Here is a 23,388-nt window from a genome sequence, read left to right as displayed (position 1 = left end):
CCTTGTGGTCTCTTCCAACTCTACGATTCTATGATTCTATGACAATTGAGGTGGCTGACAGTAAAGCTAGTGAAAAGATGCAGAGCCAGTGGGGTGTACTGGTTTGACTGGGATTCTGGGAGACCAGGGTTCAAATCCCTGCTAGGCTATTGGTAACCTTGGCTAAGGTACACTCTCTCAGCCTCAGAGGAAACAAATGGCAAACTCCCTTTGAACAAATGTTGCCAAGAAAATGCGGCATTACCATAAGTCAGAAATGACTTGAAGGCACACAACAATAATAACAGTAGCAGCAACAGCAATAGTGAAAGGATGAAGATCCAGCATGTTGCAGCAGTTTGGGTGCTGGACTAGGAGTTTGGGAGACCAGGGTTCAAATCCCCATTGAGTCACAGAAAGCTACTGGGTTACCCTGGAAAAGTCACACTCTCTCAGCCTCAGAAGAAAGCAATGGCAACTCCCTTCTGAAGACATCTTGCCGAGAAAACCCTAGGATAGGGTTGCCACAGGTAGACATTAACTTGAGGGCACCTAACTGGCACCTAACCAGTTGAGATGTGACTGTGATAGCATACCATACAGGAACCTTTGCATTCATGTAATAGGGTCTTACATATTTCCCCCTCTTGATATATGTTGTTGTTGTTGTTGCTGTCAGAACTCCAAAGCCAATTGCTAATCAATATTCTCATCCACTATAGTTACTGTTCATATTATTGCAATGGCTTTAGACTGTAGTTCTGCCAGCTTGCTTTGCTAAGGGGGGTTGGGATGTTTTGGCGGGATAGCTGAATAGGTTTGGAATGCACTGTTTAATTAGTAGGAGACATCTGCAGAGCTTCTTCAAGGTCAACCTGCTTTCTCTAGCCTGGGAAGCAAACAGGAGGGAGAGAGGTGGGGAGTAGAAGGCGGGAGAGTAAAAAAGGTGGGGGCCAGCCAAGAGTGCTTTTAACTTGAGGCTTGAGATTTGTGTTTCAGAGTTCACTAAAAAGTCTGTCTGATCACTTTCATTCATATCTCAATAAACTTCACTGCTTTTAAGCAAGTTGCTGTTGGAGATTATTGGTGAAGGTTGTTGGATCTCACAGTTGCTGTTGTTGTGTTCTTTCAAGTCATTTTCCTACTTATAATCTTTCATTTTCTATTTTTGCACTGCTTTTATGGCACTAAAATTGCTCCCTCCTTCACTTGGTGCTTGTTCTTATTTTAATGGAATGTGTTGTTTGGTTTTGGGGGATTGTTTTGTACAGTGAAACAGTATCAGAACTTACCTTGCAAATGCATTGCCTGTTTATTTTGTCTTTCCATGAATAACTTTGACTTCACAAAGTGTCATCTTTGCTCAGCTGTTTGGTGTACATCTGCCCCCCAGACCCCTTCATTCATTCACCAGTCTGATTTGCAGCTCTGATTTTGCCAGTTGTGTGACATATCCTTCTTATTTATGTCATCTGCCTTTCACTTTGAAGGCTAAGCTTATCCGTTTCCAGCTCCCTGCTATGATCTGCTTCACAATTTCTCTAAACCACTTAAAAGTGGGGGAAGTGTATTGAAATGATATGACAAGATAAAAATGCCTCCCAGAGATGCAGCCTTCAACATGGGAGAGGAGTTGAGGCGGAAGCAAATGCCTGATGCTTGAATTCCGCGGAAGAGACCTAATAGGCACATTGGCTGCATCTGCACTGTAGAGATAATGCATTTTACACCCCTTTAACTGCCATGGCTCAATGTTATGGAATTATGGGATTTGTAGTTTGGTGCAATATTTAGCCTTCTCTGTCAGAGAACTCGGGTGCCACAATAAACCACAAATCCCAGGATTCCGTTGGATGGAGCCATGAAAGTTAAAACAGTGCCAAACTGTATTAATTCTGTCCAATTGGGAAATTAAAGTCTGGTCTCTGGGGCTCAAAATCCAACACAGTTGATATTGCTCAAGGTGGCTGTGAAAAACACACATTAGGATCTACATTTGTGGCTCCCAAACATTAATTCTGTGGAGCACCCTCCGCTTGAAATTCTGATATGGTGCCAACATTGGATTCTTTTCAGCACCTAGTCAAAAAAACTACTTTTTATCAATGTCTTTAGGCTGAATGTACTGTAGTTGTGCATGGATCTAGTTTGTAATTACGGTAGCCTTTGAGATTGTTTTCATCTTATTGTATTTAATAGTTAAAATATTTTAGGGATTTGATATGGAATTGTTTGGTTGTTTTATCTGTACACTATCCTGAAATCCCATGGTGAAAGTTGGGATATTGAGAGCCAATAATGTGGCATAGTTTATTGGACTAGGACTCTGGGAGATGAGGGTTCAAATCCCAGTTGAATCTGATTATTCGAGTGAAAACTAGAGAGTGTCTGTATCTTTAATGGTTGTGTAGAAGAGGGATTTTCATCAGTTGTTGCCTGTCACACAATCAGGTCACAGGCGACACCTGGTAGAATTCACTCTTCTACATAACAAGTAAAGGTATAGTCACCCTCACCAGTTTTCCATCTGCCAACACTACTGTTGGGTTATGAAAACCCATTGGATGGCCTTAGGCAAGTCACATTCTTCTTTCAGCCTTGGAGGAAGGCAATGGCAAATCCCCTCTGAACAAATCTTGCCAAGGGAGTCCTATCATAGAGTCACCATAAGTTTGAGTTAACTTGAAAACATACAAGAATAAGAATTTATTTTAATTGTATTGTTAAAAATATCTTTATTGAATTTAAAAAAGAAGGAATGAGAATGACAAACAAAAAAGTAGCAAAACAACTCACATTAAAACCTGTATGAAACAAATAAGCCATTGACGGTGTCTTCCTCCTTGGTAGGAGGTTAGACTGGATGGCCCTTGTGGTCTTTTCCAACTCTATGAGTCTATGAAATGGAACATTAAACACATAAAAAATGTTTCCACCTTATACCTACCAAAAGTACCTAGCTCTAAATACCAATATCACTCACTTTAACTTAAACAAAGGCGCAGTACAGACCGCAGGGAAATGATGGCCTGCTGGCGCCCATTTTTACTCCAGAGGGACGTTCTTTTTGTGGTGCCAGAGTGATGTTGTGAGTGTGCCAGTGGAGCACTCATGATGTAAGTGATGCATGGTGATGTAAGCGACGTGCAGTGATGTGACACATGGCGACGTGCAGACGCCACGTGTCACCTACGTCAAAATGCTGGTGCCTGTATAGATGGAACGCCGCCATTATTGCACCACCATGCCATACTAGGGTTAGGGACTGTGCGATTGGTGCACAGTCCCTAACCCTAAAATCGGGCCAGACATACTCTTTTCATCCACTTCTGACTTAAAGCAACTCTATCAAAGGGTTTCTAAACTCTAAAATAATTATCAGTACCGCCTGAAAATGAATCAAATTATACTTTTATCCATTTTTCAAAGAAAATGTAATATCTATACAACTGCTTGATCCTATTCTAACTCTACTCATGTAGTACTCTAACACTGCTTGAATAGTAGTGTTGCCAAACCTTTAGATGATATGCAGACCGACCATTAAAGCTGGCCTGGGGGCAGAGTTAGGGCATGGCATCACAGCACTCCTCTGGCACTGCGTCTACATGGCACAACACCAAAGAAGCACCAAAAAGCCATGGGGCAATCTGTATAGCCCTTTAGTCAAATATCTTAATTCTCACCCCTCAAACCTTGAATTCCCTTCTGTTCTTTTCAAATATTCCACATATAAGTTCCAACCTCTCAATAGACTAAAAATAAAAACAATCTCTGGACTGTCCTTTAATAAATATGTTAATTTATCAATTGCTCCTATTTCCAACCCTTTTTAAACCAACTTTGGTTTCAGGGCTTTTCCAATGAAGAATAATAAATATAGGAAGGCAGGCAGGCAGGCAGACTAGGGAATATGTCTGGTGTTGCCCAGGTTGTACCTGAACCTTCATGCATTGGAAGGTGAGGAATCTTGAATGAGTTGTGGTATTTTTGTGAGCCTTGTGAAATTCCAGCATACTGAGTGTCAACAACAGAGTTATCAGTGTGGATAGGATTATTGGAGTAAGAGTTAGAGATTATTTATTTATTTATACATGCATACATACATACATACTCCGCTCTTCAGCCAAAAGGCTATCAGAGTGGCTTACATGAACCCATCAAGAATCCCATTATCTTTGCCAAATGGGGCCAGCCTACTGATAACCAGAGGACATTACCTCTTGGCATCATGGCTTGCTAAAATAAATAAGAATGGCATGGCACATGTCCCCTTGTTATCTTAAAAAGATATCCCATACATAGAAAGAGGCTGAAGTGTTGGGATATTTTTGCACCTGTGGGTCTTAGTGGTTGCATGTGGCTTAGGGCAAATTTTCCTTCTCCTTCTCCTAAGGCATCAATATGAGGAATAGGGTACATTTGGGAACAACTGAAAACCCCAGGGATTTTTAAAACATGGCTTTGTTTTTTGCATCTTCAGATTGCAGTAAATGTCTCCATAATGTTAGATGGGAGATGTCAGAAATATTTCCTGTAATAGACGACCTTTTTGTGGAGGTGGGGAAATGAAGGATGAGCTGCAGTATTTATTTACCTTGTTGTTTTATTATGAAGAATGTGGCAGGGTGGATTTATTCTCCTGAGCAGCGAGAGCAGCCTTCTCCAATCTGTTGCCCTTCAGGTGCTTTCAACTACTTTGGAGATGCCATCTGGGGATGATGGGAAATGCAGTACACCAGGGGACTACATAGTTCTTCTATAGGCCAAATTCTCTTCTCCCTAAACCCTGTGCTTATCTCCGTATATGTCCTGGTAATAGGAATAGAGCCTATATAGCATAAAGGCACCAGATCCCATCTGAGTTTGGAAATTAAACAGGATCAACCCTTGGATGATAGCCCACCAATGAATAAAAGATGCTGTAGGCTATATTGTAGGGGAAAGAAATTGCAAAAACACCTCTGGGTATTCCCTGCTAAAGAAAACCCTATGAAATTCATGAGGTCACCATCAGTCAACAGGTGACTTGAAGACACATCCACATACACGCAATGAGACAAGAAGAATGCAGCACAATGGAATTATTGCTCTGAATAATGTGAAGTCGAAGGTTTTCATGACCAGCATCGATAGTTTTTTGTGGGTTTTTCAGGCTATGTGGCTATGTTCTAGAAGAGTTTGTTCCTGACGTTTCATCAGCATCTGTGGGTGGCATCTTCAGAGAAGATGCTAGCCACAGATGCTGGCAAAACATCAGGAACAAACTCTTATAGAACATGGCACATAGAGCCTGAAAAACCCACAAAAAGTTTCTGAATAATGTTTGGAGATATGAAGAGTGCAAGAACCTGGAGGGACTCACCAGAGTAGAACTTGCTCATGCAATCAAGGGAAACTGGAGAGATAACACCATCTATGACAGTCAATCTCCTTCCCAAGTACTGAGTAGGACTGCTCCTACCTAGCTTCCAAGATCAGACAGGATTTCGTACCTTCAGGATATTTGTGTCTCTTGCACATGTGTATCTTAGGATAAAAGCGGGTAGCCATTTGGGGCTGTTGCTGATTCAGTCAGATCCATGTAGGCCAAAGTGCTGCTATTTTGAGGATCAAGAACTGATGTTTAAGTTACTTCAGTAAATTTCATAATGATTGTTGGCTGTTTTGGGATGCCCCCTAAGAACAATTATAATGAAAAACTAGCTCATACAGTCTCATTCCCTCTCCCCAGTGAAAAATAATAATTTTGGTCATCTACGAGGAGTGGACTGAGTTGGGGAGGGGTTGGAGAGGCCCAAGGGAATGTATAGGAGCCCTCCAGGCCTAATGTGCCCTATTTGCCACAAGAGTCCCACATCTGTCTTAGGAGATGCAGCAAGTCAGCTTTCTCTTCTTGATGCACACCTGCTAATGTCAGTGTAATCCTTTCTACCTCTATTGAAAAGGCGGTCCTGTGCTCATGGGGGTGGTAGAGCAGTTAGGATCTGCCTTGTTAATTTTCCATTCCTTTCAATGTGCACATTTGTGCATCAAGCCCTAAACCTATAAAACCTTGAATAGGTGGAAAATTTCATGCACTACAGACCCAGGGTGGTACCAAATGAATAAAACCATTGTGGATTGAGTAGGTGATTAAGCTGTCATGTATTATTGCATCACGACACTGCTGCTCTGGGCTTGCTTAACATCCATTCACGGTCCCCAGTTCCCCAAGTGGTAAGAATGTTCAGGCATCACTTTTTATAGGACCTGTTTCTTTGTTAAGAGGGAAAAGGTAGAGAGCTATAATACTTTTTGTTATAGCTTGTTTACAGATGCACTAGGTGAACAGATGGGATGACACGAAGCCATTTTCCAACAGCAAGACTCTGCTGACTGGAGGGCATTGGCTTCTCCTCCTTTAGCAGTAGTGTAATGGAGCCAGGGATTGTAGGGCTAGGACACCGGTGCAGATCTAGAAACATAGAATCTTAAAGTTGGAAGGCCCTACAAGGGTCAGCTAGATCACAAACAACTCAGCATAACTAAACCACTGTAGAAAGATGTCCATACTACATTGGGATTGCCTAGCATGACTCTCTTGTGTGCAGAGTTGCACTGTCATTGCAGTATACAATACTTTTGTTGAATATCAACTCTATGCAGTTGTCCCAAGACCCCAAGGCCAGCATTCTGTTGTTGTTGTTATTGTTGTTTGACCTCAAGTTGTTTCTGACTTATTGCAACCCTACAGTGACCCAATCATAGGGTTTTCTTGGCAGGATTGTTCAGAGTGGTTTGCTTTGCCTTCATCTAAGGCTGAGAAATTCTGACCTGCCCAAGTCCATCTAGTTAGTTTCCAGGGCTGAGCAGGGATTCAAACCCTGTTCTCCCAGAGAGCTGGTCCAATGCTAAGATCACTGCAGCCTGCTGGATCCTGTTAGAGACATACACAAGCATAAGTCCACCTTACGCTTACATGTGCTCTGTTTTTGTTTTTTTAAATATTGTGTGTGTGTGTGTGTGTGTGTGTGTGTATATGGTGGTCCCCCCAAAAAATTGGGACTCAAAGAGGCTCATGATTTGAAAGAACAATACAATTAAAAACATACAAACACAGTGTCAAAATAGAATTAAACTATTTGGAGTATTAAAACAAGTTGCTCTTCAATAAAGTAATAAAAACCAATTAAAAATATAAAACTCTCTTAGAAACAGTTTAGTTAAAACCATACAAAACCATAGAGTTTAGTAAAAACCTCCTGGCAGGTTCTTTAAAACTGTTCTGATTTAAAAGCCTGTCTGAATAAAAAGGTTTTAGCCTGCTGATGGAAAGACAACGAAGAAGGGGCCATTCTGGCTTCCCTGGGAAGGGAGTTCAAGAGTCTGGGGGCAGCCACAAAGAATCCACTGTTTTGTATTCCCACCAACCATGCTTGCAATGCTGATGGGACTGAGACAATGGCCTCTTCTGATGATCTTGGAGCCCGGACCAACTCATACAGGGAGATATGGTCTGTAAAATAGCCTGGACCTGAGCCATATAGAGCCTTATAACCAGCACTTTGGATTATGCCCAGAAACAAACTTGCAGCCAGTGGAGTTGTTTCAACAGGGGCACTGTAAGGTCTGTGTAACCGGCCCCAGTTACCCATGTGGCTGCAGCCCTTTGGACCAGTTGTAGTTGACATTTTTTTCTCATAGAGTCATAGAACTGGAAGAGACCTCAAGGGCCATCAAGTTCTCATGCTACATTTTCCAGAATAGCCACCCCAGGACTTACCTTTGAATTGTGATTACCCAATACCCATAGCTATTCCATTTCTGAGAACAGAGGGCATGGCATAAGTGGCTGCCTTGGTCATCATACTCAGATGCAAACCAATGACATCAACCACTGAGACCTCTAAAGCACCCCAGTGGAGCTTGGCTGAAGATGTCCTCATTGAGATGCTTCTGCAATCCCCTCCATTCATAACCAGTAATGGAATATCAGTGGGGGTCCTATCACATTGCAATGGTGAAGCATGGAAGTGGTGTCATGGAGCTGCAGCAACATGTGAGTCTTATGTTATGCACAACTGTCTCAGCCCAAATGTGCAACCAATGCACAACCAAATACAGTCAGCTTTCCATATTCATGGATTTTTTATCCATGGATTGAAGCATCCATGGTTTGAAAATATTGGAAGTATACATAAATTGCTAGTTTGCTATTGTACATAAGGCACACCATTTTACAATGACATTGTATTTGATGGGTCTTGAGCATCTATGAATTTTGGTATCTACAGGGGTCCTGGAACCAAACAGTAGCAGATATTTAAGGACCTACTGTACACATATGCACTCATATATAACATGCAACACACATCCATGTGCATTGATGCCTGTTCTGCAACAAACAAAACTGCTGCTGAACCATGTCTATAGGGTAACTCACACCTGCTCTAGGCACAAACACAATTTCAGCACAGATATCATCTGTCTCCCCTGTTCCCTCTAAGATTAGCTGCAATCAGTTTGAAAGTAGATTTCCCCAGGAACAATATGTTATTGTAAGCTATATCTGTTGTATTGCAAAATATTTGAGAGAAGTCTTGGACAGGGGATTAAGATCCATTATCTTTACAATTTAGGCTGATACACCAATCAGAAGCTGATTCAATGGATTCAGTCTAGTTGAGAATAACCCATAGGATCCAGGCTACAATGTATTTTCTCTCAAAATTCAGATTTCAAAATATATGTCTTGTATGTTTTATTCATTGTATAAATTATGCATACATAGCAAACATATTTTGAATATTTTTTTTTACAAAACAAGGACCATGAGAACATTTCAACTATTGTAAAACCAATGGTAAAAATATTTACATATATATCTGAGAGGTAAGGATGTTTTTGCAAAGGATGAGATCCCCCATTTTCATAGTTATTTGAGAGATACGGAACTCCAAGTGGCCAAAGACATTTTGCAAAGGGCAAGATTCTCTACACATTTTTATACACAGTAGAAGACAACTGGACCAACAATTGATTGTACTGCATTATTGATAATGGAATTACAAACCTGTAAAAATTACTTTTTAGACTGACAATTCCAGAATCCTCCAAACACTGGTGAGTGTATTCTGGGACTTGTAATTCAAAAAAAGGAACTTTGGTGGGATACAGGCCACCCAAAAAGGGCGGTCTCCCGCCGCCCTGGTTTGCTGCGCGAGGGAGCCACAGTGGATAAACCGTGTGGCTCCCTTGTGCAGCAAAAAATCCGCAAAAAGCGGTTTCTTTCTGCAGCGTGGTTCTGACACCGCGAGGAACCAATGGCGCACTTGTGGCATCACAGAGGCGCTGGGACGTGCGGATACTAGATGTCCGTCACATCAAAATGGTGGCACCCATATGTACAGGGCACCACCATTTTGATGCCCTCGTCACATGCGAGGGGCAAGTCGCATCTGGAAGCGCCACACCCTGCACGTAGCAACGGCACCCGTCGTTACATAAGGGCAGCAGACTAGTTTAGATTGCATAATGAAAGTTCTCTCCTCCATCATCTCATGTCTGTTCACTACTTCCCAAAGAAAAGCATCTCACTGTGACTAATGGTAGGTCCAATCCTATCAACCAGATTGTATCAGAATTTGTAGTGATCAAATTCCTAAAACCTCCCTGATATGGAAGCGTCTCATAACTCTGGCTCCTCCTATACTGTCAGGCAAGATCTTACTAATTATATTGAAATTTTCATCAGTGTCCTTGATGGTAGAAAACCACTTAGAAACTGCATGTGGTATGGGATACTATACTCCAAACCTAGCCCAGATAGTTGAATTATGTGACCATATTTTGTACCATCTGTGTTGGGTATTAGTTCATGTTTGGGTACAGTTCTACACTAACAAGAAGAAACTCAACAATGACATGAAGAATCCAGGGCTAACACGAATCTTTGCAGTTTGGGATTTATTCTAGACAAAATTCACCAGTGGTTGTTTTGCATGAAAAAATGTCATTGGCTGCACCAAAAATGCTATTTGTGACACAAAAATTCTGCACATGAACTTTGCACAGATTACGTCTTCATCTGTGAATACTCCTTGAAAAAGACACAGTTTACAAAGTCATTTGTGCAGCAAGAAGAAAATTGCCAAACTTACTTGTTTAATTCAAGAACAACATTAGTAAAGAATTATACCCATAAGAGTTCCCACCAAATAAGACGGTCAACCACTGTAAGATTCATGATACTCATGGGAGGGGGGAGAACCTAGCAAAGCAAAGGATATATTACTGTAGGCAGACTCTCCAAAGGCCAGCAACAGCAAGGTTCATGATATTAAAGTAGAACAAGAAACGAGATCCCCTGTTTCAGGTGTACATTAAGCCTTGGGGAATGGACGGAACCCATCAACATGATAAACATCAACTGGAGAGTTTTCTGGTTGTCTGGAGATGGGTCAAGTCACCGCTGATGGTTTCTAATTGAAAGCGGCATGAGCCCATAAGGTCTGATGTCAAGTTCAATTACTCAACACATGTTGTCATCTCTGCTAAATCCATCCACAAAAATATGGCTGCTAATTGGGGAAGAGGTATCTCCAGTGGCCTGGTGCCTCCACTGCAAGGCTCCTTGTTTCCAGCAAACCTTCTTCCCAGTTGCTTATGCAGAACTAATTGGCACATGACTCAGAGCACCTGGGCTTTGGGAACAAGGAAAAGGCAGGAGGAGGCAGAAATTAAACAGCTACAATTAATTATGTTTGCCTCTGTGAGCCTCGCTTTGGTACCTGGAGACTTCCTCACTGGCCCATGCTCTAATTGTTCACCTTTCTCCCCAATTGAATGGGACGCGCCGTCCCTTCCGCCCCACGCACGCACCGCGGCTTGAGTGCGTATGCTCAAGGCCGCGTATGGCGTGCCCATGATGGCGCGGGCGCGCTGTATAATACATAGTTAAAACCACTAAAACATTACACCTTAAAACTACTAAAACAAGACCAGGCCAGCTAAAATACTTGAAGATATTGCACATTGTAGGGGAAGGATCGCAAAAAATGGATTTTTACAAATGAACATGCAGATCTGCTTGGAGATCTGCAGATCTCCAATCTAATATATGTGCGTCTCTGTGTTGGGAATGTTCATGGCTGTACATGCACGTTGGTTCATGCATTCAGTTGCACATCCAGGTGTGCATTCATTTCTGCAATGTATATGTGGAGACTTAGGTGTAGCATCTTGACCATTGGTTTTGTCCTCATGCTGGACATGCAAGATCTCAGAAGCATTAACTAACTTTTGATAATTTGTCTTGACATGTCGAGAAACCCTGTGTCATTAAGAATATGTAATTTAAGATGTTTTCCTACCTGAAATGATTGAAAGGTATACACAGAACATCATATCTATGGCTGAACGTACCACTACCACCTCCCATGTCCCATAGCCTCTTGATTTAATGTAGTGCTGAGGCAGCTATCACATTCGAGAAACAAAATATAGAAACTGGGGCTTGGCAAGTGTATTGGAATGCCTTCCAAGTTCAGAGCAATTACATGTAAATTTGTTGTGGCTCTGGTGTGGTTGTTAATGGAAATTAGAGTTGCACTCAAGAATTACAAATATGAAGGCTGAAGTGAAATATTTCAAATGAATATGTAAAGTATCAGGAATGCATAACATGTGACCATCGTGTTAATGGATACAAATTTTGCTCATTTGTTTTCATTCTAAAGCTTATTTCCAATTTTTAAAAAATCTTTCTCTCTCTCTTTGTATAAATATGTATAAAGGTTGAGAAGAAAGTGACAGAAGGAAGGAAGGAAAAAAAGTCAGAGAACTGGAAAAGAAGTCACAGCATGAGACAGTTCTACAAGGAATATGTCAACCACTTAATCCCCCTTCCTTTGACATTGGGTGGATCTATACTGTAGAAATAATGCAGTTCGACACCACTTTAACTGCCATGGCTTCATCCTACAGAATCCTGAGATTTGCAGTTTTGTGTAGCACCAGCACTCTTAAGAAGGGTAAAAAGCTTGTAAAACTATAAATCCCAGGATTCTATAGAATGGAGCTACAGCACTGAAAGGGGTGTCAAACTACATTATTTCTACAGTGTAGATGCACCCATCTTTATAACTCATTTATTCATATTCTTTTCATCTTTGCAGATATCACCTCTAAGGTCCCTTTAGCAACTTCATCAGATCACACATGTGTTGGATGAAATTTTTTTTGTCCAATGTTAGTGGATTACTGATTTGTGTCGTTCCAGACAAATATCCCCATGATTATATATTTCGCTGCAGTTGGGAAGGATTGTCAGTTATCTTCAAGGTAGAGGAGGCCTTTTCTCTTGTAAATGTGCATCCTGCCAAGTTGCTCAGCCTCTTCCATTAAAGACATGCCCCATATTCTACTAGGCTGGGAAGAAAACATTTACCAAAATTCTATATCAAGTTGATGGAGCATAACTTTATGCTCAGAGACTTGCATGATGATTACAAGATGGGAATTGAGATTGTTTAGCAACTGTGATGATGTGCAATAGAATGTACAACCAAATGCACGTCTACCTTTATGCATGGTTCACAATGTGCACACACAATGGGAGCACATGTACAACTCCTCTTCCATTGTTGTTATTTGCCATCAAGTCCTCTTCAATGCATGATGATGCTATGAATGGGAGACCTTCAAAAGACATGGTCATCAACTTCCTTGTTCCGGTCTTGCAAACTCCTTGTATGAGTCAAACTATCTCTAATGTGGTCTCTTTCTTTTCTTATTGCCTTTGGCTGTACTGAGCATTATATCTTTTCCAGTTTGTCATCTCACGATATACCCAGATTTACTGAGAAAAAGAAAGAGGTTGGTAGCATAAACCTCCATAAACTTAGATCTACTTCCTCAGATCAATCTGAGAAGCTAGTAGCTTATGCTAACAATTTCTTTCATTCTCTCAAAAGTGTGAGAAGATCCAGAATAACACAACACAGGCCACTTACATTGGTTTCCCCCTGCCCTTGTGTCACTCTATCCACACGATGCAGGGAAGAAGGCCCGATTGGTGTGCAGACTGTCTTCACATGGGAAGGCCAGTCCTGCACTGAATCTGGGCCATCCTTGGCTTAATCCTTTTTTATTTTAAACTCATCATTTGTTCTGGAATCTTCTAGGAAAACCTGGAGCATTCTGGAGCAATGCTGGGTGGCTGTTTACACAATGTCCCACTATGCCACTTGGTGTTGCCACCGCTGGTTTGAGTCATTCCTCTGAAGTCAATCCTGGGCACCTTGTTTTTGACCTCGGAGGGAGAAGCTGATGTGAGAGGCAGAGGCGCCAGATGGCACAGCTAGACATGTGTAGACAGCCTGTTTGGTCTCACTTGGGATTGCCCAGGTAATGGAGAGAATTGGGGGCAACTTTGGGGACAGAATACTCTGGCAGCAGAATAACAATATTCTGATCAGTGTAGGCCTCTGATCTTTGAATTCTTTGAATTCTAACACCAGTACTAAGATTCTGTAGGATGCAGCCATGGCATCTGAAGTGTATTGCATTGTTATAGTTCTGTAGTGTGAAAGAGGCCAATTTTATTCTGGGCATGCATGTTCCAAATACAGTTGGCCCTCCAACTTTGCAGCTTGACTTCAGCAGATTTGACTATTTGCAGTTTTGATTAATATGGTCTCTCTAGGAATATTAAAATCCTCCAGCTCAGTTCTGCTGGAAGTTGACCATAGAGTTGTGCTGGAGAACCTAGAAGTTCCTAGAGAAAACACTTCCCTTGGCATTTGTAGGTCCTCCAGCATGATTCTGTGATCAACCTCTGTCAGATGTTGACCACAGAGTTGCACTGGAGGATCTGGAGATTCCTAGAGAGGTGTTGTCTTAGATAAAAAGAATAGTGTTTTTAATATGTGATTTTTCACACATTAATGGGTACCTTCACCCCTAACCCCAGTGAGTGTGGAGGGGCCACTGTATGTAGTTAGATTTCAAGTCATTGGAATATAGTTTAATTTTAAAAATCTATAACAAAATTAATGTGTCACAATTGCTCTCGCCAGAAAACAGTGCCACTGGATGCACCCTCATCACAAGAAACATGAGATGTATTGCATTTACCTGGTCATTTTCTTTTTCAATAGATATAATGGTGTCCAGGGGAAAGGGTACCTTTCTCTGATGGTTATTTCCCAGAGCAAGATTACAAACAGTATATGTTCAGCACTATCCAGCCTAACTCTGCTTGCTCAGAGGTAAATCCTAAAGTCAATTTGCCCTCAATAATTCCATGACACTCAATTTATATACTTGGTCAGCAGTTTCTCAGTACTGTCGAATTCCCAGGGGTGTACACTTGAAAAAGAGAGAGCGTTCTAGGAATCTAATCTAAATCACAAAAGAGAAAGTCAACTGCCAAGAACCAAGGTTAATTTACGGTAATTGATCCTCCGGAAGGTAAAAGGGCAAGCATTGCTTTGGGATACTAGTCTTGGCAAACAGCTGTTTGGTCTAACAATAGTCTTTTGACAAATCTTGGACAACAGGCTGCCAACTGGGCTTTCATTAATGAAAGGCTATTAGATTTCTACAGAATACCCTCCAACTGTCTCAATCTGGCAAAGACAGGTCAATTAATCCTCTGTCATCCCACTTTTCAGATGCTTTTAAAATGTCCCAACTTCTTTCCCACTTTCCCCCTTTGTCTTCAGCTTTCTTCAATTGCTTCCAAATGAGTTCTATGGGGCTATACAGATGGGTGGCATGCAGCTGCCCCTTTTCGCCCTGGATCAGTACCATGGCAACCGCATGCAGCAGTACCGATTTGCTCCCTGGAGGGAACAAGGAGAAGCCACAAAAAGCGACTTCTTTTTTGCTCCCTGGAAGGGGCGTTATAGGCATGCTAGCATGCCATGATGATACCCCTTTCCATGCTGCGCTGTTTGGGTTCTGTGACACAGTGGCATCATGATGGCGTGCACCATGTAAATGGGCAAGCGTCAAAATTGTGCCCTGGTGGCAGGGTCACAGCATCAAGTACGCAGATGCTACACCATGACTCTGCCCACAGGCCGCCACTTTTCGCTGGTCTGTACAGGTCCCATGTCCAGAAGTACTCTATTAACTCAGTCTGGGAAAGAGGAATGGAATCTTGTTCTTCCCTGTAGACTCCAACAAAGGCAAACTTCTGTAGTGTCTCCACAATTTTGTATTCAATAACTTTTGATATATTGACTGCACTCTGTTGTTACTTATCCACATGTGTTTCCCTTTATAAAATGTTGGAGGGTATTCAGGCATAAGTCCAAGTTCCATCTACTGAGCCATTTTTGGGGCCATTGTAAAAATTGGAATTTTCTCCTGACTTGGCATAATGCCTAAACTCACAAATCCCACCTTTTAGTTATTGTGCACCTACCACATGTTACAGTGCATCTACACTGTAGAAATAATGCAGTTTGACATCACCTTCAGTGCTGTATTGCCATCCTCTGGAATCCTGGAATTTGCAGTCTTACAAATGCTTTAGGCTTCTCTGCCACAGAGTGCTTGAGCCTCTCAAAACTATAAATCCCAGGATTCTGTAGGATGGACCCATGGCAGTCAAAGTGGTGTCAAACTGCATAATTTCTGCAGTGCAGATGCACCCTTAGCTTCAGCTGGGGATGAGGAAATCATATTTTTTCCCCAGACTGTTCACAAGCTCTTCTGCCACAGTAACTCAGCCAATTGTGCTAGTCTGTGCTTCTGAAATAGTAGCCGATTATCAAGGAATTCAAATGCCATTTTCGTCCTTGCTGGTATGCATCAAGTATTTGCATGTTTACCATTTCACCATAAGGGACAGCTGTCCATCACAGCTGTGAATCTCTCCCTGTGAATTATGGCTGCTATCACATAGAGCCCAGGTGCTTTCATTTTATTGCATCTGAGCCTATGCCAGATGGATGGGGAATCCTAACCAATCCCTAATGATTTCTCCACTGACTCCCCATAACCCAGCTTTTCCGAATCTGGAGCATATATTATTATTAGACATTATTCTCATGCATCGCAAAATATTTTGACATAACAGAGCAGCACACGTCCCCAGATCGATCCAAAATGGCTTGCTTTATGGCCATACACAAAGTAGTATACGCATGCTTTTTATCTTACCAATTATCAGGAAAAAATGTAATAAAAGAACTGCTGTAGGACCAAATTAGGATTCACTTTCTCTCTAGATGGAAATGAGAGGTGATAAAAATAAACAAATAAACACTGTGCTATTAAAAAAAAGAGAGAGAGGAAAGAGCCTCATAAACAGAAGTGGAAGGAACTATAAAACATGTTCAATAAAAAACCCAAGGAGTCTCTTTCTCTGTTTCCCACTTCCATCATATAACCCTGGTTGGAAAAGGCAGCAGAAGGTGTTTGTGGAAATTCCAATGTTTTTGCCCCAAATCATGGAGAGTCTAAATAACCTTTTCTCTTTGCCCTTCTCTGTCCACCTCTCTTTCACCCTCATTTCTTGCAGGTCATGTTAAATCCACAAGAAGGACTTGTTGCAACCATACCTTAAAATCACAAAATCTTAGAAGTGGGAAGGGGTCACAAAGGCCATCTACTCCAACCTCCTGCCATGTAGGAATAGAAAAACTAAAGCACTCTTGAAAGAGGCACATCCAAGCTCTGGTTAAAGACTCCCAGAGATCATAGAATCATTGAGTTGGAAGAGACCCCAAGGGCCATCCAGTTCTGCCATGCAGTAAGGCACCATCAGAGCACCTCCGACAGATGGCCATCCGGACTCTAAACACCTTCAAAGGAGGAGACTCTGCCACACTCCATGGCAGCATGTTCCACTGTTGGATAGCTCTTATTGTCCATTTCACAGAAGCAAAAAATAAAAATAAATTGTAATTCTAATTTTGGCACAAAGTCTTGGCCTAATATTATCCATAAAAGCCTGCCTATATCCTGAGATCTTTGCAGGAGGCACTTCTCTCAGTCCTGCCTTCATCACATGAACACAGGAGAGGGCCTTCTTGGTGGCTGTTCCTCCTGGTTGACTTTCCACCATCAAGTGAAGACTTTTCTATTCCAGCAGGCATTTCTGAACTAATTTAGCATACTGTGTTTTTTATGTTTTTAAATTAATATTTTATGCAGTTTTAGTTCTATAGAGTAAAATAATATAAAACAGTAATTTTAAAGCATTAGGGTCACCATAAATCAGAAATGGCTTGAAGGCATACCGCAAGAAAGGTCTGGTAGACAGTATACCATTTTAACTATGGTCCAAAGCACACTGCAGAAATAATCTGGTTTGAGACCACTTTAACTACACTGGCACAGCCCTAGGGCATCCTGGGATTTGTAGTTCATTGTGGCACCAGAGCTCTCACACCGAGAAGGCTAAATGTCTCACAAAACTACAGTTCCCAGCATTCCCTAGCATTGAGCCAGGGCAGTTAAAGTTGTCTCAAACTGGGTTATTTCTGCAGTGTGCTTTGGATTTATATATGGTTTAACTTGTATCTCTTTTCACTCTGTAAGTCACCTTGAGTCCCTCTTTTGGGATAAAGGTGGAATATGAATAAAGTGATTGATCAATTGATTGATTGATAAACAAATTCATCCAGCCCCATACCGAGCATTAAGAGTTGCTTCTCCTCTGCGCACACCCAAGTGTCCTTATTAACAGTTTTCTGCTGTATTAGTAATTATGGGTGGCTGCTTTCCAAGGAAGGCACTGAGAGATAACTTTCCGCCTGCAGTAATGAGACCTGCTGGGAAAAGTAACTGCTTTGGACAGACCTCAAAAGCCTATAACAATGAGTCGTCCAATTACCTGGCAGTCTCCTTCCTGCTCCTTTCCTTGGTTTGCTTTAAAGTGAGCAAAAAGGCTAACAATTCCTACCTATGAACTGGAATCATCAGGAGGGTGTTGCAACTCCATCATTATAATTGCTATTTTCTAGAATGCCATCATTGCCTATGATGTAAAGTCGAAGGCTTTCGTGGCTGGCATCCATAGTTTTTTGTGGGGTTTTGGGGGTTATGTGGCCATGTTCTAGAAGAGTTTGTTCCTGCAAATCCTCTTTGCATATCCTCCCACCCTGAGGCCTTGCCATTCAACAACAGAACAATACACAGATTAACATGGGAATCACTCTTCCCAATCCAAGGCCACACAGTATATTTATATACCCCACTCATTTCCTTGCCAGCATTCTCTGAAGATGCCAGCCACAGATGCTGGTGAAACCTGAGGAACAAACTTTTATAGAACATGGCCAAATAACTCGAAAAACCCACAAAAAACTATCAATGCCTATGATGTTTTATGGCATGATGTCAGGAGAGGGGAGGAGGTAAAATATACATTGCCAAGTGGAAGAGAAGACAAAGGAAGAGGAGGAGGGAAGTAAGTTGGTATTTGGGTGGCCAACATTTATGGGCTAGGGAGCAATTTTCTGAATCTGTCATACCTTCCACCCACCGATGTTGTTGGCCTCTGTATTTTAAACAACCATCCTTATTTTCCAGATGAGGCATTAAAATGATCTAATAGGCCATCCTACTACAATCCTGGGATTCACAGGAGGGAGCCATGGCCTTTCATGTGGTATCAGAGTGTTTTAATTATATAATATGGATGTATCTCAGATGTATGTGTGTCGGGGCTGTAAAAACAATGATGTGGAGCATTGTAAAAACAATGCTGAGTATTTACTTAGAGAGTGTTTAGAAAGTGCCATCCCACACCTGAACGTAGAAAGGGACAAATGTACCAAGTCACTACCTAAAATAGAAATGGAGGTTGCATTGCCCGTGGGTTGCATGCCGCCATTTTGTAGATCCTGTGCAACCTTTGAGACCTCTGGATACACCTGACCCCACCCAGGCCCTTGATAAATAGCTTTGGCTGAAAAATCAAGCATTTGTGATGAAAACCTCCATCATATTGCACCCTTCAACCTAGTATAAACAGTTCTGCATACCCCTGAACAGCTTTAAAATATTGGAAAATAATGGACTTAACATTGTTCTTATTATGACAAAATGGCAGGTCTGCAGGAGCCCTACATGACAGGGTTCAAGCCCTGTACTGTGTCCATCTCTGCCCTAAAGATTCCAGCAACTTTGAATGCTATGCATTCAAACCAAGTTCAGATCTTCTGCCGTGAGTGGGAGAAGTGTGAATTGTGAATGAACAACAATATTAGGAATGTGAAAAGAGCTTTTTTGAAGCTCTAGGCCTTTAGCGCTGCCATGGGAAAAGAGTGTAATTGCTTCTCAGGTGACCTCTGCTCCTCTTTGTAGAAATGATTTGGCCCATGAGGCTCTTGCCACTGGCTCTTGCCAGTGATGATTCTTATTTGGGATTCTTTATGTCTCTTTGGAGAGTGGTGCTCCCCCTCTTTCCCTCCTTCTTTTTCCCCAGTCTTTAAATCTGATCTCTGCTTCTTCCTCAATCCTATGTATCTGCTCATGAAACATGTGTGCATATGTGAGCTTGTCTGTGTGCATGCTCCCCCAAATGTAGAATTGCTTGTCAATGTTAAGCTGATGCTGATTGTTATATCTGTATCCATTGGCAGCTGGTAACTTCTGTGCCAATGGTAGAGTACTAAAAAGAATACTACTACTACTACTATTATTACTACTGCTGCTAATAATAATGCTGTGGATGTACTCTATCTTGATGTCAGTAAGGTCTTTGACAAGGTCCCCTGTGATATTCTTGTAAACAAGCTAGTAAAAGGTTGGCTAGCAGAATAATGCTTGATGTACCGATCCCAAAGGCTGCTTACCAATGGCTCCTCTTCATCCTGGACAGAAGTGAACAGTGGGATACCATAAGGTTCTGGCCTGGGCCCAGTGATATTCAACATCTTTATCCATGACTTGCATGATGGAGCAGAGGACATGCTTATCAAATTTGCAGATAACACCAAATTAGGAGGAGTAAACACCCCAGCGGACAGGATCGTAATTCCTAACAACCTTACTAGATTAGAAAGCTAGGCCATTATGATTCTAATAATAATAACAAATTATTATTATTATTATTATTATTATTATTATTATTATTATTTCTTACCCGCTTCTTCCCAAGGCTTAAGACAAGGAACAACATAGATTAAAACAGATAAAATCATTTAACCATCTAGGTTGAAACACATGAACATAGGACACTTTAAAGTCATCCAATATAATATTATAAAAATATTTACTAATTAAATGCAGAAAATAGAAAGAAAATAAGCTCCCCTTTCTGTTAGATAGGTGACTTCCTGCTTCTTCTTCTTTTTCTTTCTGCAGGAGAGAGGCAGAGAGAACATGGAACCTCTATAATATGTATCTGAGCAGATTTACACTCCTGGAAGCCAGTTTGAAGGGCTTCTGGAACCACATTCCAGGACTATTCCCTGTTTTACTATGGATTTTGTAACACAATATACATAAATTTCTCTTCCATAAAAATCTTGTTACAAAAATCCACAGTAGTTAACTTGTGGTTGTAACCATAATCTCACAGCACTAGCCAGCTGTTCCCTGCAAGTATAAATACCAAATATTTGTACATGTCAGACTCAAACTACAGCTTTCCTTCTCCTCAGCCTCCCTCCATCTGCTGCATCTGTAGCTCTTATAACAGATTTTTGTTGTGTCAGGAGTAGAGATGGCAAGATATTTCACTGGATTTGTCAATCCAGATTAAAGTCATATTTTAACCCTCCTTCCAAGCTTTATTGCAAGAAAATGAGACCCTTGCTTCAAACATTTGAGAAGCTTAGGGAGGCATTTGCAGGAAGTAAAATCTGTCCAAAGCAATGTACATATTTTTAAAAGTGAATGGTGAAAATGTCCATAATTGGGCCGGACGGAGGGGAGATACACAGAAATAAACTTTAGCAATAGGGAAAATGTTCCATAAATTAGGGAAAATGACCACAAATATGTATTAATTAGCTGGAAAGTCTAAAAAGAATGACAGAAATTTGAGTGTAGGAAGAGATAAGATTTTGCAATCTGAACCAAAACAAGCATTGGAAGAAACAACAGATAGGATTTGGAGAAATTAAGTGAAATCAAGACTGAAAGCTTCTCACATTCCTACTTCAGAGGAGCCACACAATCCACAGTTTTGTGGCATATTCCCATTGCGCTTTCCAGTGTTGCCTTGGAAAAGGCCAATATATTGGGTTTATACAACTATGTGGTGAACCTATGTGCCTTTGGAAACTTTTATGTTGAAAATTGAAAATTATTCCATTAAACAAGTGTGGGTCCACATGGGCAAGAATACTCCAGGAGTTACTTTGATGTAAGGAAGGAAGGAAGGAGCAGAGGAGGAGAGGAGAGGAAAAAGATAAGCAGGCAGCCAAGGAGTGGGGAGGAAGGAAGGAGAAGGAGAAGAGTAGGGGAGGGGAAGGAAGAGGGGAAGGAAGGAAGGAAGGAAGGAGGGAGGGAGAGGGGAGGGGGAGATAAGCAGGCAGGCAAGGAGTGGGGAGGAAGCAAGGGGAAAGGAAAGGGGAAAGGGAAATGGAAAGGGGATGGGAGGGGAGAGAGAGGAAAAGAGGAAGGAAGGGGAAAAGGAAAGGGAAAGGGAAAGGGAGGAGATAAGGAGGCAGGCAAGGAGCAGGGAAAGAGAAATGATGAAGAAAAACTTCCTTCAGTTCAAAGAGCAGATGGTAAAACTCAGGCAGCTCAACTGAAATGACACCCCATAAAAAGCCTGCCAGATTATATGGGGCTATCAACCCAGGGGAGGCCTGTAGTGCTTGCTTTTTATTTACATGTCTAGTGCAGCCCCTGTTGTTAAACCTTTCCTGGAATTTAAGGCTGTTTCTTTTAACATCCATCTTGCAGCGGATTCCACCGAGCGTTTTCACCCAGCCACCCCTTGATGGCATCATAATCACTTTCCCCAGCCTAGCTGGGTGATAAAAGGCAAGAAATTACAAAGATAAATCTTAATGGATTCAGGAAGAATCAGTGCCCTTCTAAGACAAAAGACTCATCCGAAGGGGGGTATGGGGGAGGGGGGCTGTGATGGGCAAATCCCACTGAACTCCCCCTCCTTTTATACAAAGCACATTAAAGCAGGAATTATGGAAATGTGACATGTGTTTTACAACTCTCCCAGTGCCAGAGTGAGATTTCATGGGCAAAGAAGTAATTAAAAACATGAGGAAAAAGAGGCTTTAATGGTGCTCTGTTAAAGGCCACCTAAGGTGGAGATCAGATCTTGTCATCTGCATACCAATAGCAAAAGAATTAAGGGAACAGGAGAGTGACTCCGAACACACTATTCTGTGGCAGTGAGAATACGAAGTAACCTTTGATGGATGGATTTCATTTTCTTTGTAGCCTCTCCAATCATTACAGGGGCAGAAAGTCAGCAGAACTAGCTAGCAATGGAAAACTATGGGAGGTGAAGTGAGCTCCAGAACTGCAACTGGAAGAAGCCGGTTGCCAGGAGTGTACAATCCCATCCCCATTCTATCTACATGTTAACCGTGGGATGTGAGGGCCAAAAACCCAATACAATTCTAAGCTGCATCAATAGAAATACACTCATCCCTCCATATTTGCAGCTTTGATATTGTGGATTTGATTATTCACGGATTCAATTAATATGTTCTCTCTAGGAATATCTAGGTCCTCCAGTGCAACTCTATGGTCAACTTTAAAAGTTGCACTGAAAGACCTAGAGATTCCTAGAGAGTATACTCTACTAGGTCTTTGTAGCTCCTCCAGTGCCATTCTATGGTCAGTGTCTGTCAGACGTTGACCACAGAGTTGCACTGGAAGACCTAGAGATTCCTAGAGAGGTGTCCTCTCAGGTAAAAACATGGTGTTTTTGTTATTTGCGGTTTTCCCATATTCACGGGGGTCTTGTGCCCCTAACCCTAGTGAATATGGAGGGACAAGTGTATAGTTTCTAGATCAAGGGATGTAATAATGCCATTTTAATCTGTTTTTCTCAGACCTCATCTGAAATAGTGTGTCCGGTTCTGGATATTAATATCATAGAATGATAACATTGGAAGAGACCCCCCCCCCCAGGGCCATCCAGTCCAACCTCATTCTGCCACACAGGAATACACAATCTAAGCACACATGACAGACAACCATCCAGCCTCTGTCTGAAAACCTCCAGAGAAGGAGACTCCACCACACTCTGCAGCAGCATATTCCATTGTCACGTTCTTCCTAATGTTAATAATAATAATAATAATAATAATAATAATAATAATTTGTTTTATTTATATACCGCTATTCCAAAGATCATAGCTGTGAACAGCAAGTAAGCTAATTAGCAAGTAAGCTAATTTGCCCCCAACAGTCTGGGTACTCATTTTAGCTCCTTCCTCGGAAGGATGCAAGCCTGAGTCGAGCTTGGGCCCTTTTGCT

This window comes from Sceloporus undulatus, chromosome 4 (assembly GCF_019175285.1).
Source record: "Sceloporus undulatus isolate JIND9_A2432 ecotype Alabama chromosome 4, SceUnd_v1.1, whole genome shotgun sequence".
Lineage (NCBI taxonomy): Eukaryota > Metazoa > Chordata > Lepidosauria > Squamata > Phrynosomatidae > Sceloporus > Sceloporus undulatus.
Note: the sequence above shows the minus strand (reverse complement) of the source record.